The sequence below is a fragment of the Temnothorax curvispinosus genome, unplaced genomic scaffold (genome assembly GCF_003070985.1).
Source record: "Temnothorax curvispinosus isolate PA1 unplaced genomic scaffold, ASM307098v1 QBEX01004313.1, whole genome shotgun sequence".
Taxonomy (NCBI): Eukaryota; Metazoa; Arthropoda; class Insecta; order Hymenoptera; family Formicidae; genus Temnothorax; species Temnothorax curvispinosus.
Genome location: NW_020214093.1, coordinates 1 through 16224, shown reverse-complemented (window position 1 = coordinate 16224; position 16224 = coordinate 1). Strand labels below are relative to the sequence as shown.

Below are 16224 nucleotides of genomic sequence, written 5' to 3'. Positions count from 1 at the left end.
TCGCGGCGCGCACGGTTCTACCACCTAGTGACCCTGACGCGCTATCTCGCGATCCGGTGAGCGTTTCGCGCCGCTCTTTCGCTGGTCACCTCTTTTGTAACTCCCCGGTTCAGACCGCGTCGCTGTTATTCTCGCGGCGTGCACGGTTCTACCCCCTCGTGACCCTGACGCGCTATCTCGCGATCCGGTGAGTGTTTCGCGCCGCTCTTTCGCTCGTCACCTCTTTGGTGACCCCGCGGTTCGGACCGCGTTGCTATTACTCGCGTAACTTTTCCGGGTTCGGTACTTAGTGACCGCGTTGAAGGTTGTGTGTGGCTCGACCGCCGTACTTTCCCGCGCGTTACCGCGATCCATGCGCTTAAGCAAACAAAAATCATAGTTTAAGGTCAGGCCGTGTGCTTTATTGCTGCTAATCAAAACAAATCAAAATTGGATCGGAAAGGAAACAAATGTAAAATTTTAATAAAGTGAGCCGCTGCTCGGCGACCGCTGTCGCAAACCTTAAAACTAAGTGCGCCGGACGAATCGAAATAACTTAAAATAAATATAATTTCGCGTTGCTAATGAGGGAACAAAAGAAAAGTCATGGGGCTTGGGCTCCCTATCGAGATCCGTCCTCGGAGCGCCATGGAGGGCTGGCCTTAGGCCGGGGCATCTTCTCGTCCTTCGGAGTAGTCCTCCCCCGAAGAAACGCTCCGGAACTCTTCCTCGTCCGGCTCGTCCTGTGCCGCGGATTGCGGCACCGCCGTCACAACGACCGTCTCTAGGACGGTGGTCCGGGTAAGCTGTACCTGGATGGCACAGTCGAACGCCTCGGCCGCTCGCCTTATCGCCTCCATCTCCTGCGGCGAGCCCCATTGTTCGGTGCTCGTCGCTGTACGCACCGCCTGGTGCGTAGTGACGACTCGCGAAGTATACGGGACCATGTCCCATGTGTTGATTTTCTCGACGCGTCGAGGTTGCGGCGTCAGTGTGCGCTCCGTGCGCTGTAGCTGCTCCTGCGAGAGTCGCTCCAACACCACTCGGGGCTGCGCGAGAAGCTGCGCGCGCACCGTCTTAGCGGACGGGTTCAAAGTTAGGTAACCTAACCTTATATTTATCACACATGTTTTAAAATAACTTGGGTTCTATTACCGTGACTACAATATGTCAAAAAGTTAATGATAGACAACTGACGTTATATAGTATTTGGCTGGGTTGTCCGTCCGCCTTAGGCATGTGCAGATGTGCAGTGTATTAATCTCATGTGTACAGATATATAATACACACTGTGTTATTATTATAGAATAGCTGTTAATCCACCGCTATCAGAAATTGTGTTTTTTATATATCTCTATATCTGGCTTCGAAACTATAGACTCTACTGATTTCATCTTTTGTACAGTCAATCTTTTTCTAATTGCACATGTGAGTAAAAGTACATCGTATTTACATCAATATATATGTTGTTGAAATTTTATGAGATTACTCATTTTCTTATTCCTAAGAAAATGAGTTTACGGTCGAATGTATTGTATATATATTGTTTAAATAACTGTTTAACAGGACATGAGTGACAATAAAAGAAAACGAAAGCAAGAGCTAACACGACTACAGGTGAAGCGGCACAGAAAACATAAAGCTTATTGTAGTACATCTGAAAATGGAAATAAATCTGACAGTTCATCTGCTTCAATGGCTTCTCCTGCTGCTGCTTCAATCTCAAATGAGCAAGAATTCTTTATGGACATCGAACAATTCATATGATGAAAACACTGCAGTGAACAATAATAATGAAAATTTAAACTTAACGCAGGATTCCATGAACAATATAAATGATGAGAATATTCTCAGTGACAGTATTGGGGACAATGATCAAGCTGATTTCGAAATGGATGAACACAGTAACACAGATGAAATGGATGAACATAGTAACACAGATGAAATGGATGAACACAGATGAAATATAGATTTATTAGAACCCAGTATAGATAATGAGGATGAATTCTATGAATATAACGATGAATTTGATGAGATCACAGAGCTACGAACGTGGGCATTGTCTGGAAATCCTACTATACCTCACACACGACTTGATGAATTATTGCGTATCCTGAGGACTCGTTTACTTCCAAATTTACCAAAATGTTCTAAAACTTTTTTAAAAACAGCTAGTACCAATTATGATATCCAAGTCAATGAAGATTCTAGCGAGTTTATATATTTTAGTTTAAAAAATATACTGCAAATTTCTATTAATCCAGATTTCCACACAAATAATGTTGTCAATTTGAAAGTCAATATAGATGGTGTGCAATTATTCAAATCAAGTTCAAGACAGTTTTGGCCAATTTCTCGCGTCAAAAGGGAAGTTATTGAAATAAAAAACATATTGGACAATTCACAGCTGCCAGGACAAAATGCTGCTGGACAATTGGAATCAGACGCAGAAGATGACAAATTTAAATTTCCCCTTACCACATACGACGTTTTTACAGATTTTGATGAGAAACTCAAAACTGATTAGGCCTATAGGAGAAAAATTGTATGTTATTTTTTCTATTCATAACTATTGTAATACAATTGAATACTGTATTTAAATATTAATTCTTATTATTATTTCCTTTTATTGCAGAGAAAAAGAATAAGGTCTCAAATTAATGTCAAACAGGATACTTCAAAAAATTTAGGTGAAATCGTAAGGTTTTTCATGATTAGATTAGTTGCTCTGAAACTTACAGCTGTTAAAAAGATGAAGGACAAAGAACTATTCAAGGATACGCATCTTTATAAGGTGCTAGAAGATACAAAAAAGATTATTTCGATCTTCTTATCTCATTAATTTTTTCTCACCATCTATAATGGTGGATATTTTTGAATTCTAGGACTATTTTTAAGTGCTCATAAAGAATCTATTAACTCAAAACAATTTCAACAACTCATGGGCAAAGTTTTGAATAATGCAAAAGACTGGGACAAATTTCGCTTTGTACGGCAACAAGAGATGATCAAAAATAACAATATATTAGCCAAAAAGAAAAATAAGAATAAAGACAAGCTGAAGGGAATGCCAAAGAATAATCAAGGTAAAGATGAGAGTGATGAAGCAAACGAGAGCGAATAAGGCAAGCGAGAAACAATAAAAATAACTGTGAAAATAAAGATATAAGAGTAAAGATTATATATTTTATAATATTATTATAATATTACAATATTTTGTTTTTTATAATTTTGCGTTTTTATAATAGTTATATGTGACGGTTTTATTGTTCGCACGTCAAAGAAAATTTACTTTTCGTTTTGGTTGTAAAAGTTTTATGTTATTGTGTTATCCTCTGTAACGTCCATACATTGGATGAATATAAAAATATATGTCTTCTAAATAAACAATAAATATCACAAAAGTACAATTAATAATAGTCATTTCAGGTTCTGATAGTGCCCTTATATCTTGCCTTATGAGGGTTCTTTTTCTTTATCCTGATAATGTCCTGATATCCTGAATATTATGCCTAAAAGGGTCCTCATAAATTCGCTTGACATGGTCCTTATTAGGTAAATGAAATCCGGTTCTGAACATGCAATGCCTTACACATCTTGTCAGGACCATGTCAGGTGACTTTACCAGGGCCAGATTATGTATTATGGCACACCTGATCTGGACCTGTTCAGACAGTAACTAAAATTTCTACTCGCTTATATTCACCCGACATAAAAAAAAATTATTTATTTTGAAATTTTATTACTATTTTTTAACTAAATTTGTTTCTTAAAGACGCAGTCTATAAATATTTTCTGTATTTGAAAAAAACACCTACCTTCGATCTTTGACGTATGTTGTCATGTACGGCCCTGATCAGATATGAATGAGGCATGCCTGACTACGGCATGCCAGATCAGGTCCTGACTGGTGCCATATCAAGCATGCCTGGTTATATATAACCAGGTAAGCCTGATAAGCCTGATAATAAGAAATAATCAGGACCTTTTTGAGTATCCCTTAATACACAAATTTTCAAAGGTCATCAAAATTAATTAATAATTAATCTGATATTATTAATATAATATTTATAATAAAACATTGAAGGCCTTTTTTATTCGCTGGGTCGGGTAACACCGACAGGTAGGAATTACGAGAACGGGTGAGTCTTTCGCGTGGTGAATCGTGCAAATAATTTTGATCGTAAGTTATAGTAGGTAATTAAACAATTTATTCTGCCCGTTTTCTTTACAGGTGCTCCGATCGGTTCCTCCCGGACTTGGAATTTTGCCGCCCACGTACAAACGTGAGTATAATTCGTGTCGCTAATAAACTGTACAATTGTCTTTGATGACCGTATTCTCTGATATCGCGAAGCGGAGTCTCCTCGTCCTCCGGCTTTTCTGCCCTCTTATAGTCGAGCTCGTTTCCCTACTCTTGCCCTGGCCCGGCCAATTATCACGTACCCGTCGCATGTGGCCTTTGTACTCTCGTTGTCTTGATTCTCGCTCGCTTTCGCGTTCAAATTGTAATTGCTTGCATCTGTTCCCCTGCGTACAATAGATTCGGTGTACATTCCTCAGTTTTTAGGTGTTTTCGACGTTTGTCAATTGTAATCGCTCGCACATGTTCCCCTGCGTACAATAGATTCGGTGTACATTCCTTAGTTTTTCGGTGTTTTCGCCGTTTGCGAATTCGCATAGAAGCACGTACGCTTTCTGGAAAATTCTTGTTTCGAAACGGTCGGGAGCGAGGAAGTCTGAGGCGAGTGAATCGAACGAGTCGAAGCTCTGGTAAAAGTGAGCTTTATTTCTTTAATACATATACATGATGACTTGGCATATCAGCGCGTGAATTGTGGATAGGGCTTTATCTTTAGATTGCTCTTATGCCGGCGCACAGGGGCGCCGGACTTCTCAAAAAAATACGGTGGCCTAAAGCGGGAGCCGGTGGCTGGCTGCTCGCTTAGCCACTGTTAATTTCTCGCGGTTGTTATTCGCGTCTATTGCTTTTCCCGGAGTCGGGGGAGTTCTATCCAGGGGCAACTCCGGGATTTCAAGGGAGGGCAAGGCCGGTGCAGTTTTCGTCTCCCTGCTCCTCCTCTTCTTCTTCTTGTGGTCCTCGGTCTGGGTGCCCACAGATCTCCAGGAATTCGGAGGTAGGGGCCTTTCTGCCCTCAGATCGCCAGGCACAAGTGTCAGCCCTGGTGGGCGTGTGATTCGCCTGTGCGACTCGGGGATAGTCACCCTGATCAAAGACCACCACAGCTCTGGTGGAGGTGCAGGTCCGGCAGCTGTTGGTCGTCGTGGTGGCGAGGGCCTCCTGGCTCTCCTCCTTGGTCTCGGTCGTCGGCGGCCTCTGCTAGAGCGGGCAGAGCTGCCTGTGCTACGACCACCACGGACCGAACTTGTCCGGTCCGGCGGGTGGGAGGGGCAGACTCTCCCTTGCTTAATAGCAGACGCAAGTCGGTGGCACGTCGTTCCGAGGAACGGTGCGTGGATTCCGCTCGCTCCAGGTTGGAGCGGAATAGGCAAGGTTCGTCTCAATCACGATCGCTACAGCCGGTATATTTAACACCCGGGAGCCTCAACGTGAGAGAAGAGAACGTGCTCGTCCTGGGCAGGCTCGCCCTTATGTATCTTTCTTGCCGAATTTTGATTGCGAGTAACAACAGCCGCCCCGCGGCGACAGGTGTTACTCGCGCTAGCGGCGCGCGAGTGGGGTGGTGCCACGTGCGCCCGGCCGGGCGGGCTTGAGCGCGCGGGCCGGGTTGCCGCACTCGCAGGCGCGCCGTTTGGGGAACGGATCCGAACAATTCTCGTCTCGCCGCTTTCACAAATATTCCATTTGGTTCTACCCGAAGTTTCGTTTCCTCCCCTATTACGATTTTATTTCGAACATTCTTCTGTCGTTCCGAATATTGTTTTATTATGGAAACGGAATTTTGCGTTTACAATTTTGAAGCGTTTCGCTATCGCCCGTGGTGATGTTTTGGTGACGCTATCCGCACACCTGGGTCGCCCATGATCGTTCGCGACTTCCGGTTTGCGTTTTGCCGTTTCGCTCATCGCATGTCGACGGCCTTTCACTATTGTCATTTCTCTGACCCATTGGGCCACTTCATCTCGCGATACCTCGCGGGAAATGTCCGGTTCGAGATATCGCGACCCGGTGGTCGGATAACGTCGCGGGTGGTACCGCTGTACCTTTTGAGTCCCCCTGAACCCTAATCCGTCGTCGCTTCTCGCGGCGGGGTTTGGGTTTGCGATTTTGCGATCCAGTAGCTCAACTGCTCTGGAGTTTGTTTTGTCGCTCTCACGAGACCCGTACGCGCGCCATTTTATCGAAAAACTCGATTGATACATCTCGGGTTTAACTCCTTGGTACCCGCCAACTAATCGCGCCGTTATGCAGGACATCACCCTTTTTTCATCGTCCTTTGCGCCATGGGATGTTTCTCGGTCCGCCCGTATCGGCCGTTTGTGTGATTGCTATCCGGATGATCAATCGAGTTTATCGCTTTCAAAATACCCTGTAATATTGATCTCGTCTCATATCAAGCGTCGCCGAATCGACAACTTTGCGCGCCGCGTAGAATTTATTCCGCCGCCTTTCCTGATGTTTAAACGCGTGTCCCCTTCGTCATAGGGGGAATGGTCGAAGAAAATTACCGATCATTTCTCCACTATTTAATCCTCTTGTCGCAAATCGGCCCTTAACTCGTTAATCTCCTCGAGACGCTTTTACATTGCGCTTTACGCTCGCGCTTCTCCTTGTAGCGTCGCTTTTCGTGTGGGCCGGCCCTTAAGCCTTACTGGTTTGTAACCTAAAGTACGGTTGACATGACCGAGTTCGCCACTCAATCGCGACACTCGAGCCCGCGTAATCCGTATTGTTTTATTATTTACTAATCCGAAGAAAATGAACCTTTGTACACCGAATATCTCGCTTTTGCTGCGGAATTAACAAAATAAATGCGTTTAATCTTTATTGATCGACGTTTCTCACATACTCCACGTCATATTATCTGAGTGTTTAGTTTAGCAAATGAAGAAGAATTGTATTAATGGTACTGCACTTGCTACCATTATGCGTAAGTGTACCGCACGCACAAAGAAACGAAAAAGAAAAGAAAAAACGAAACTTAAACTTATTTTATATCTGACGCGTTGTCTTTTCGCGTCGCTCGCGCTGTCAATTTTGACAATAGAAACTATTCTTAACGTTGAACCCGAATTGTTAACGCCAAATAAACTTTAACTCGCGTAACATAAAATAATACATCATTGGGTTATTAAGAACTACGAACCAAACATTAAGAGACTGGCGTCTCTGTGTAGAAAACAAAATAGATAAAGCTAATTTGCAAAAGAAAATTGTTGCTACGAAATAGAGTTAATTTTTCTCTTTATTACTTTTTTTACAGGGTTGCCTGGCGCTTCGCTTCTCGCGCGCCGTCGACCGCTGCCCGCTCAGTGGACTTACCGCCCTCTTCCTTGATCGCCGCGAGGCCTCTTCTCACCGCCTGCTTCTTGGACGCCTTCCTGGCCTTCATCAAAGGCTTGGCAAGTATCACGTTATCCGTGATTATTGGCTGCTGTCGCTGCTCCGTCGGGGCTGCTCCGAGCGCAGCTGACGGCTGCAACGACACTGACCGAAGGCTCTGAGCCCTTCGTTCCACCGATTTTACCGGCCATCGCTTTCGACTTCTCCGCAACAAACGCACAGTTGCGAGAATCTCGAGAGTCGCTATCGTCATCGTCTCTTTTCCCGCGCTTTTTGTTTTTGTACTCACGCGCGATATGACCCTTCTCTTTGCACTTAAAACACTGAATGTCTTCGCGATCTCTCGGCTTGCGCATCTTCTTCTTCTCCTTCGAGCTCGATTCATCACCTATTTTTCTTAAATGCAGCAAAGGCCCCAGGAACTTCATCCTCTGCGGTTAATCGAGCTTCCTTGCGAAGAAGTCTCTCTTGCAGATTCTCGAGAGTCTGCCGCTCTGGATCGACACTGTCCTACGCTGTTTGCAACGTCGCATACTTCAATGAGAGACTCGCGAGCACTTTAGCCATGATTGTTACGTCCGAAACTGGTTCACCTACATCGACCAATTGCGCAGCCATATTCTGCACTTTCGCGAGATGCTTTGTTATCAAGTCCCCCGAAGACATCCGATACTCGTGAAACTTTTGCGTTAGCAGCAACTTATTCGACGCTGACTTCTGTTCATGGATGCGAGATATTTTGTCCCACATATCCTTCGCTGTATCACACACTAATAGCGGTTCCAACTGCTCGTACATGATCGACGACAAAATAAAAAACATCGCGCGTGTATTGTCTTTTATCCAGAGCTTTTTTTCCGCGGCCTGGCTCTCGTCGGTCGGCATTTTCCTTTCACCTTTCACAACGTCTAATATACCGTGCGCAATAAATAATGTCTTAATCTGGAACTTCCAGTCTTGGAAATTTGTTCCGTTAAATTTTGTAACGTTCCGCGCCGAGATCTCATCAGACATTTTCGGATTCTAATTGCGAGCTCGCGACACCCGAAAACAGACACACGCCAAGAACAATGGCTTCCGCGCAACGATCTCGTTTTCGCGCTTCTCTACGAAAAACCACTTACTCTTTCACAATAAATGCTCAGTTAGAGTGACTGGGTCCATAATCTATTAAAGCAGGATTCAATTGTGAGGAGGAGACAGGTTTTTCAAGTATCAAGAGACTTATTAATGTGAACAATTTTTATATATATTAATATTCGGCGCACGAGAGATCTTGTCTTTACAAGGGCTGCCATAGAAATAACTACTAGAACAAAACAAAAACTCGACTTCACCGCAACGGCTAATCGCCTAGGTGCCGGTAGACTCGCCCTTCGCTTTTACCGACTAGAGGCAACACGCGTCAAACCTGTCCAACAATATAGGTTCGTAAGAGTAAAGCTCGATGAAAAAGTAGAAATTTTCGAGAGATCATAAGAATTACTTTTTACTATCAAAAACGCTTATGTCGCGCTAAAAATTACACCATAACTCAGAATATCACAAAATTTCGTTTATAATACTGGCACATAAAGATGCATTTACAGTAGGAAAGGCAAGTTTCTACGATAGATTTAAATTGGCAAAAAGCTTAGTGTCAAGTTTACCCCAGTGTCGAGTTTGCCCCGGTCTTTCCTATATAATTTTATATTTTTTTTATAAAAATTGTGTAAAAATTATTTTTTGCAGATGTTTACACTACTTCAGTTTCAGTTTGAGCAGGAAATTGGAAGCCCATGGTGTAGACTGCCGAGAGATAAACAACTGTATCATCCGATTACCGAGCGAGGACGACAAGTGGCTTAGCTTCAAGAATCACAGCAGGAAGGAGCAGCTTCCATATGTCATATACGCCGACCTGGAATGTACCCTTGAGAAGACGGATGCGGATCCGAGAACGTCCACGTTCAGGTCTCAACATCATCGGGTATTTAGTATAGGATACTACGTGCGGTGCTTGTACGACGACTCATTATCCGCGTATCGGTTTTGTCGCGATAAGGATTGCGTCACGTGGTTCGCCGAGAAACTAAGACGTTTAGCACACGACGTAAAGACTATCTTGTCCGGTAATGTTCGCATGGCAGAATTAACGCGAGACGAGTGGAAGATATTTCACAGCGTGACGCACTGCCACATTTGTGAAAAACCGTTCGCGCCAGACGACGTGCGAGTACGCGGTCATTGTCATCTGACCGGTCGTTATAGAGGTCCCGCACATTCAAACTGTAATCTAAATTACAAAGATTCTCATTACATTCCCAAGTTTTCCACAATTTATTTGGCTACGACGTGCATTTTATCATAAAAGAAATAGCTACCGTGTTCGAAGACTCGATCGACATACTGCCGATAACGAAAGAAAAATACATCTCGTTCACGAAACACGTTAAAGATACCGCCGAAAGATCAGATTCGCGAAGTGACATAAAGTTACGGTTTATCGATTTGTATAAATTTCTTAGTAACAGCCTCGAAAATTTAGATGTACTCACCCTTATATGTACGGGCACTTCGAACGTTGACTCGTTAAAGAGGTATCTCATTCTCGGAGATATCTGCTCATATGGGGTGAACTTAAATTCCATTTGCATTTGCATCCTTGATTGAGGTACCTCTGCAATCTTCCATTCGCCAACTTTTTTGTACTAAAAAATAAAACAAAAATTTATTACACAAATTAAAGTACAAATTTTATTAATGCACAGCACAAAATACTTACCCCGACACACGAAAACGTAATTTTTAGCTTCATCTTTGCACTGTCACTTTCACTATTCGAATTTGACTACACCATGAGTCTATGATGAAGGCAGTCCTAGCAGTTAAAATTTAGAGTAGGGATGCACATAATGTGCCAGACGCTATTTGTTTCTAAATTATATCTTTTAGACATCGACTGTAATACGATATTTCCACTTGAAAAAGAAGGCACTTCATATAAATTTTATTTGTTTTTGTAACGCGCAACGTCATAACCGATTGGTGCTGTAAAACGTGATCCAATGATCAAGTGAACCTGTTACTTAACATGTTTGCTAAAACTTCGATAAATTGTCTTAAAAACATGTGTAAAAAGGACGTCGCGACGGTTGTGTTAACCCTAGACATACACAGCGGAGGTCTCCGAGAGACTCCCAGGCTAACTTTCTTTTTCGGCGTTTCTTTGTTTCTCTTTTTACCTCGTATATCTCGGAGTTTTTTAACGTACATCTAAGGTTGAATCGCCTACAATTTTTGGCCAAGTATCTACGTCGACCATCGATGCTTGCATCTGCAGTGCGAGATAATATTTGTTTATAAATTCTGTCATCGACGTTCGTCGATATTATACCCTAATGCCCCCCCCGCTCTCCCGCGAATGATGACTCTTTTTAGAAAGAAAAATAAAAAGGACATTTGCGACGGCCTCCCGAACGGTGAGTCGCATTTTGCTTAATTTCGTTAATTCGTTTTGGGAAGACGATACACATCTCCTCTGGTCCTTCGAGTCACGTAGTTCGCACCAATTCGCAAATCCGGGGAACGCTTAAACGCCCCCCGAGCATAAGGATATTATAATCGATCATCATTACGATTTAATTCCTCGCACAGTGCATCCCGACGTTTATTTCCAACTTGTTTTTCATTTTCACTCTTGTTTATAATCTGTTCCTGTTGATTTTCTACTATTGCGTCCATGTGCGTCTTGTACGTATTCGCATATTAAATCATCACCAAAATCTAGGCATATATTATGCAAAACGCAGCACGCAAGTGTTGTTCCGGGTATTAAATCGATTCTGTTCATATTTAAATATTTTAGGCGTCTAAATCGGCCAAATAAGAGAGCAAATGCTCTTTCTATTGTTTGCCTTGTCTGCGAAAGTAGTGTATTAAATTTCTCCTGCTGTTTTCTTAAATTTTATCGATTCATATATGGAGTAATACACCACTTCAAAGTAGGATATGCTTTATCTACTAAAATAAATTCATCATGTGGAAAATACTTTTCTGGATTTTGACGTATCGAATGATAAATATCAGAATTTCTAAAAATCCTAGCGTCAAGTACTGAACTAGGGTATCCCGTATAACAATCTGTGAATTTTAAATTGGCATCGCATATTGCTTGCAGCGTTATGGCGTATTGCATTTTACGATTTATGTACGTTTCGGCATCTTTTGATGGCGCTTTAATTGGCACATATGTTCCATCGAGAGCACTTATGACACCATCAGTTCCAGCCATAGCTTTAAATTTTTCTTTTATTAATGGAAGCTCCTGTTCTGTTGGCCAATGAATCATCTGAGGATCCATGACATTTAAAGCTGTCGTAATTCGAACAAAGCAAGGAAACAATGTAGATTTGCTTAAATCAAATCTTTCTCCGATCAATTTGTTGTCATATAAAAGAACATCAATTTTAAATTAATTTCAACTTAATAAATAATATAGTAATAACTAGGACTTGGTTAGTGGATGCGTGTGTGAGTGGATGTGGATTGCGAGCGTTGCGTGGGTGATTGCGAGCGACTGCGTTCACGGGTAGATTTGGAGTGTAGGATAGAAGGAGAGGGGAGGTAAACGGCGGAGGAGGCGACAGAAGTGGAGGGAAGTAGAGAGACGTAAGGGGTGAGAAGTAATTAAAGGGGTAAATAGACGACTAAGTGAGAGGTTAGGATAGAGGGACGAGGGAAAGGGCTAGGGATAGGGGATTTCGTGCGCTTTACATACGGCATAGGGCATAGAGTATATAGACGACATACGGCATAGAGTAGGGTGACAAGTGAGCGGTTGCAAGTGTGACGTCACGCAAATTAAATTTTGTCCCCTTTTTCAAAACTCTTCAAAATCGGTCAATTATAATTGTCTCTGTCGTAAACCTCGCATTTTCATATTAATATTAACCTTTGCTATGATTCACCAAGACGTTGCAGCCGCCCCTTGCCATGCGATGATTCATAAGACGTCGCAGTCCCCTACAATGCGATCGATAATAATATAAAATACGCCTCGGCTGTACCACCCAGAATGCCGGCAGGAATCAAAGGATCTCGGTGAAGAAGCGTCCGAATGATAGCGCGAGAAAAATAACATATTTACCAGTCGAGAGCTAATGCAGTATGACTCAAGTGCATCCTTTGACTCCCTCCAAAGCGTCCTTAGAATCTTCTAGAAGGAATTAATTCTAACCAATGGAAGCCATAGAAGCCTCCCATAATTACCATCTCTATTCGCTCATTAGCAAATCAGGACACGAAAAATTCAGCCAGCATTCAAATCGGTCCCTATAAAAATACGTACTCAGCCGGAGCGAGAGCCTTTTGCCTTTTGTCTTTTATTTTACGCACGAAGTTCATACGTATTTTGTCTTTATTAATTGTCGAACCACTACTCGAAAACTCATCCAGCTGAGTGACGAGGTTGGATCCTTCCGATTCTCGAGGGTCTATTGACGCATTAGGAGACGCTCTTTCCATAACAGCCAGCGATAATAGTAAGTCTAATTTTAATAATTAAGCGAAACTTGTATTTCTCACGCCTATAACTTGTGGAGATTGTATCGAACCTGATTGAATTAATAAATTCAGTATTAATCTCTAGCTTCGCAAGGATCATAAATTATCCTTTTTCCGTTTCTCCCTTATCTACTACTAAAAATTTACATTGTGCAACGAGTAAATTCAATAACAATTTATTCCTTAAAACCCGTGTCACAAAACACCAGCCGGTTCCCGGCTACAAAATAAAGATACAGATAAATGTTCCCAATTGCTCCTGTGCGATACACCCTTATTGTAGAATAAGATTCTCTTTTCCCTTTCCACGCACCGTTCCGACAACGACACCTCTCGCCAGTCCCGGGATATAGTCGGTGCATGCAAACTTTCCCGAAATAACAAAGGAGAGGCTTCTTTCCACTACGCCGAGGTAGTAGTGCTGGAAGAAGAAAAGAACAGAGTTATATCGCGGTTTATATCGATTTGTCCAATAATCGCGACGTAACATATAAAAATTGGTGGCAGCGGTGGGATTGGAAATCGTTGTAGGAACCAGGAAAGGAAAAGCTTTGTGAAAATCTCGAGACCTTAATATTCGTACACATGATTAGATCACCGTACACTACTCGTTCGCAAACGTCTCGTACCCCTTCCGAAACAGACGACAAAATGTCTACCGGAGACCCAGATATCGCGCTTCAGCGAGTACTTGAAAAAGAAAAGATTCTCTCCGAACAAACAGACGCTTTACGGAAGAGACAACAGGAAATCGAAGTAAAGGAGGAAGAATTGAAATTGCTTAAAATTAAACCTGACGTTCAAGAACTAGCTAGTATATTAGCGGGAATTCGGCAAGAACTCGGGAGATTAAATTCCATTCCTGGGGAAGTACAAAATATAAAAACACACATGAACGAATTACAGTCGCGAATCGTAAGTCAGAGTATAGCTTCACCCACTCGCGATAATCTTCCCCGTTCTAATGAGACGTTTTTCTCAACCCATAATGACTTCGTGGACGAACAACCTGCCATGCGTCTCAAAGATGTGGTAGACTCCATTCCTAGATTCGACGGACATAAAATACCTATTTATCAATTTTGTAGAATGTGTGACCGTGCACTTAAATTGATATCCCCCAGACAAGAATATCAACTGGTCCAATTAATTATCAATCGCTTACAAAATCATGCCTATACAGCTGTAGAAGGTATGAATTTTCACACAGTCGCTTCCTTAACGCGCCATCTCAAAACTATTTTTGGTTCTAATAAATCTTTAAATCAGTACAGAGGAGAACTCGGTAATATTTATATGCATCCGAATGAAGATATTTTTGCGTACATAGACCGAATCAAAGAATTACGAAATGCTATAATCGATGGAGAAACCCTCCTGTATGGAGAGGAAAACGTAGATTTACAAAATATTGATAACGATTGCCGCGAAGGTTTCATAAACGGATTACCTTCCGACTTGCTAGTTCGAGTAAAATTACAAGGACAAACTTATTCACTTGACGAAGCAATTGCATCCGCAATACAACTTAATAAGACATTACAAGCAGAATTACTGAGAAAGAGAATGATCTCTGCAAAACCAAACCCTCCCCCTCGTATGGATTACCCTAATGATCGCGCACAACCTTCTAATCCACAAATCCTGCAAAATCCTACGCGCCCATTTATTAAACCGTTAATCCCTGGTCAGCCTGGACCAAATGCTCCGACCGGAAAGATTTGCAGATATTGTAAAGATCCTGGACATCTCATTGATGAATGCAGAAAACTAGCCTACCGTCGCTCTGTCCAAGCTCAATACGAAAATAATCCTTCGCAGCAATTATCTTCGAACATTTCTGGACCTAAACAAAATCAAAATTTTCAAAATTTACCAACGAAGAATCCGGGAAACGCCGACAGCGTTCCGGCAATAAGCGGTGCCCGCCCGAACGCAACCGTGACTGGGCACATGAATCAAAATCAAAAATCAGTTCAATTCCAGAGTATCGCAGAGACTCCGTTACTGCGCGGATAAATAAAATAGGTAGAGTTGGTGAGTCACCGAATGTCATGCTGTCATCACCCGATTTAGTAGGAAACTGTCTCTTTATGATCGACTCAAGTTCAGACATTAATCTAATCAAGGAAAGTTGTGTAGAAGACGGGATCAAAATTAATAGAAATCACATATTTTCTCTGCAAGGTATAACCGCAGAACCTACATTTACATTGGGATCCATTTCAATACTTTTGCTGGGAAAGATAGTTGATTTTCATCTAGTAAAAGAAGAGATCGGTTTTATGCAGCATGGCATCCTCGGGACGGACTTTTTCAAAAAATATAATGCTATTATCAACTTCAATAAAAAATACTTGCAATATGACGATTCTCGCATTCCATTTGCCGAATCTAAACATATTCGTGTAGAGCCACGATCCGTAACACCATTTTATGCCTTCGTCACTAACCCTGAGATGAAGACAGGATATATTCCCTTTTTAGAATCCATTAAAGGAATTTATTTTGGTAACGCTATTGTTACAAATATTGATGGGAGGTGTCACCTTCCCCTTTACAACACTAATGACGACGGATACGATATAGAAGTTCCGTCGGTGGAACTGCAAGAATTCGACAATAGAGAAAATCTAGTGACAACCTCTAGCCTTGATGCTTCCCTAGGGCTTGCGTCAACGCTAAATCCTCCCCAGAATCCTCTATCCAAGTCAGAAAGCGTTGTAATCCAGCTCCGGTAACTTAGCCGGTCAACTTCGACTTTATTAATTTTTATATTTTTTTATCGTTTGTTGGTCGTTTGTTGGTGATTGTTGGCCTAATTACAACGTTTGTTGGTTCTTAATTTTTTTTTAAATTTAAAAAGAAAAATTAGCATTAAGTTAGCCGGAAAAATTTTATTTTTAATTTAAAAAAAGCCTAATCGATGCGTAATCGTTTGCTGATGATTGTTGGTCTAATTTTAGCGTTTGTTGGTTTATTATTAGTCTTGAAAACGAAAAAAAACGAAAAATTATCTCACATATTAAAGTAATCGAAGATTGGTTTATTTGCCTACGACTTAAGCTTTATTTCTATCAATTTAAGGCTAACATCTATAAAACTGCCATATGAATACGGGCCTTAACATCGGCAGAAAATTGCGAAAAGATCAACAAACATGGTGGTTCGTGATTCCTGTCTTATTGCGCCGTCATCATTTCAACGAGAGACCG

At 42.0% G+C, this 16224-nt stretch overlaps 2 long non-coding RNA genes across 3 annotated transcripts in view; one reads left to right on the top strand and one right to left on the bottom strand.

Moving 5' to 3' along the window:
* LOC112453412 overlaps window positions 1-2994 on the top strand; it is a 5290-nt gene extending 2296 nt beyond the window's left edge. The window contains exons 3-5 of the long non-coding RNA XR_003040610.1: window positions 1546-2524; window positions 2615-2773; window positions 2865-2994. This is a non-coding gene — a long non-coding RNA (uncharacterized LOC112453412). The remainder of the gene's footprint in view (window positions 1-1545; window positions 2525-2614; window positions 2774-2864) is intronic.
* A 10175-nt stretch (window positions 2995-13169) lies between these two features.
* On the bottom strand, window positions 13170-15591 carry LOC112453413. 2 transcript variants are annotated; one of them, XR_003040611.1, is made up of 2 exons: window positions 15367-15591; window positions 13170-13430 (listed from the first exon to the last, which is right to left on the bottom strand). It is a non-coding gene; the product is annotated as an uncharacterized LOC112453413 (long non-coding RNA). The 2 variants fall into 2 exon arrangements; XR_003040612.1 differs by having other exon boundaries at window positions 15463-15591.
* Between the last annotated feature and the right edge of the window lie 633 nt (window positions 15592-16224).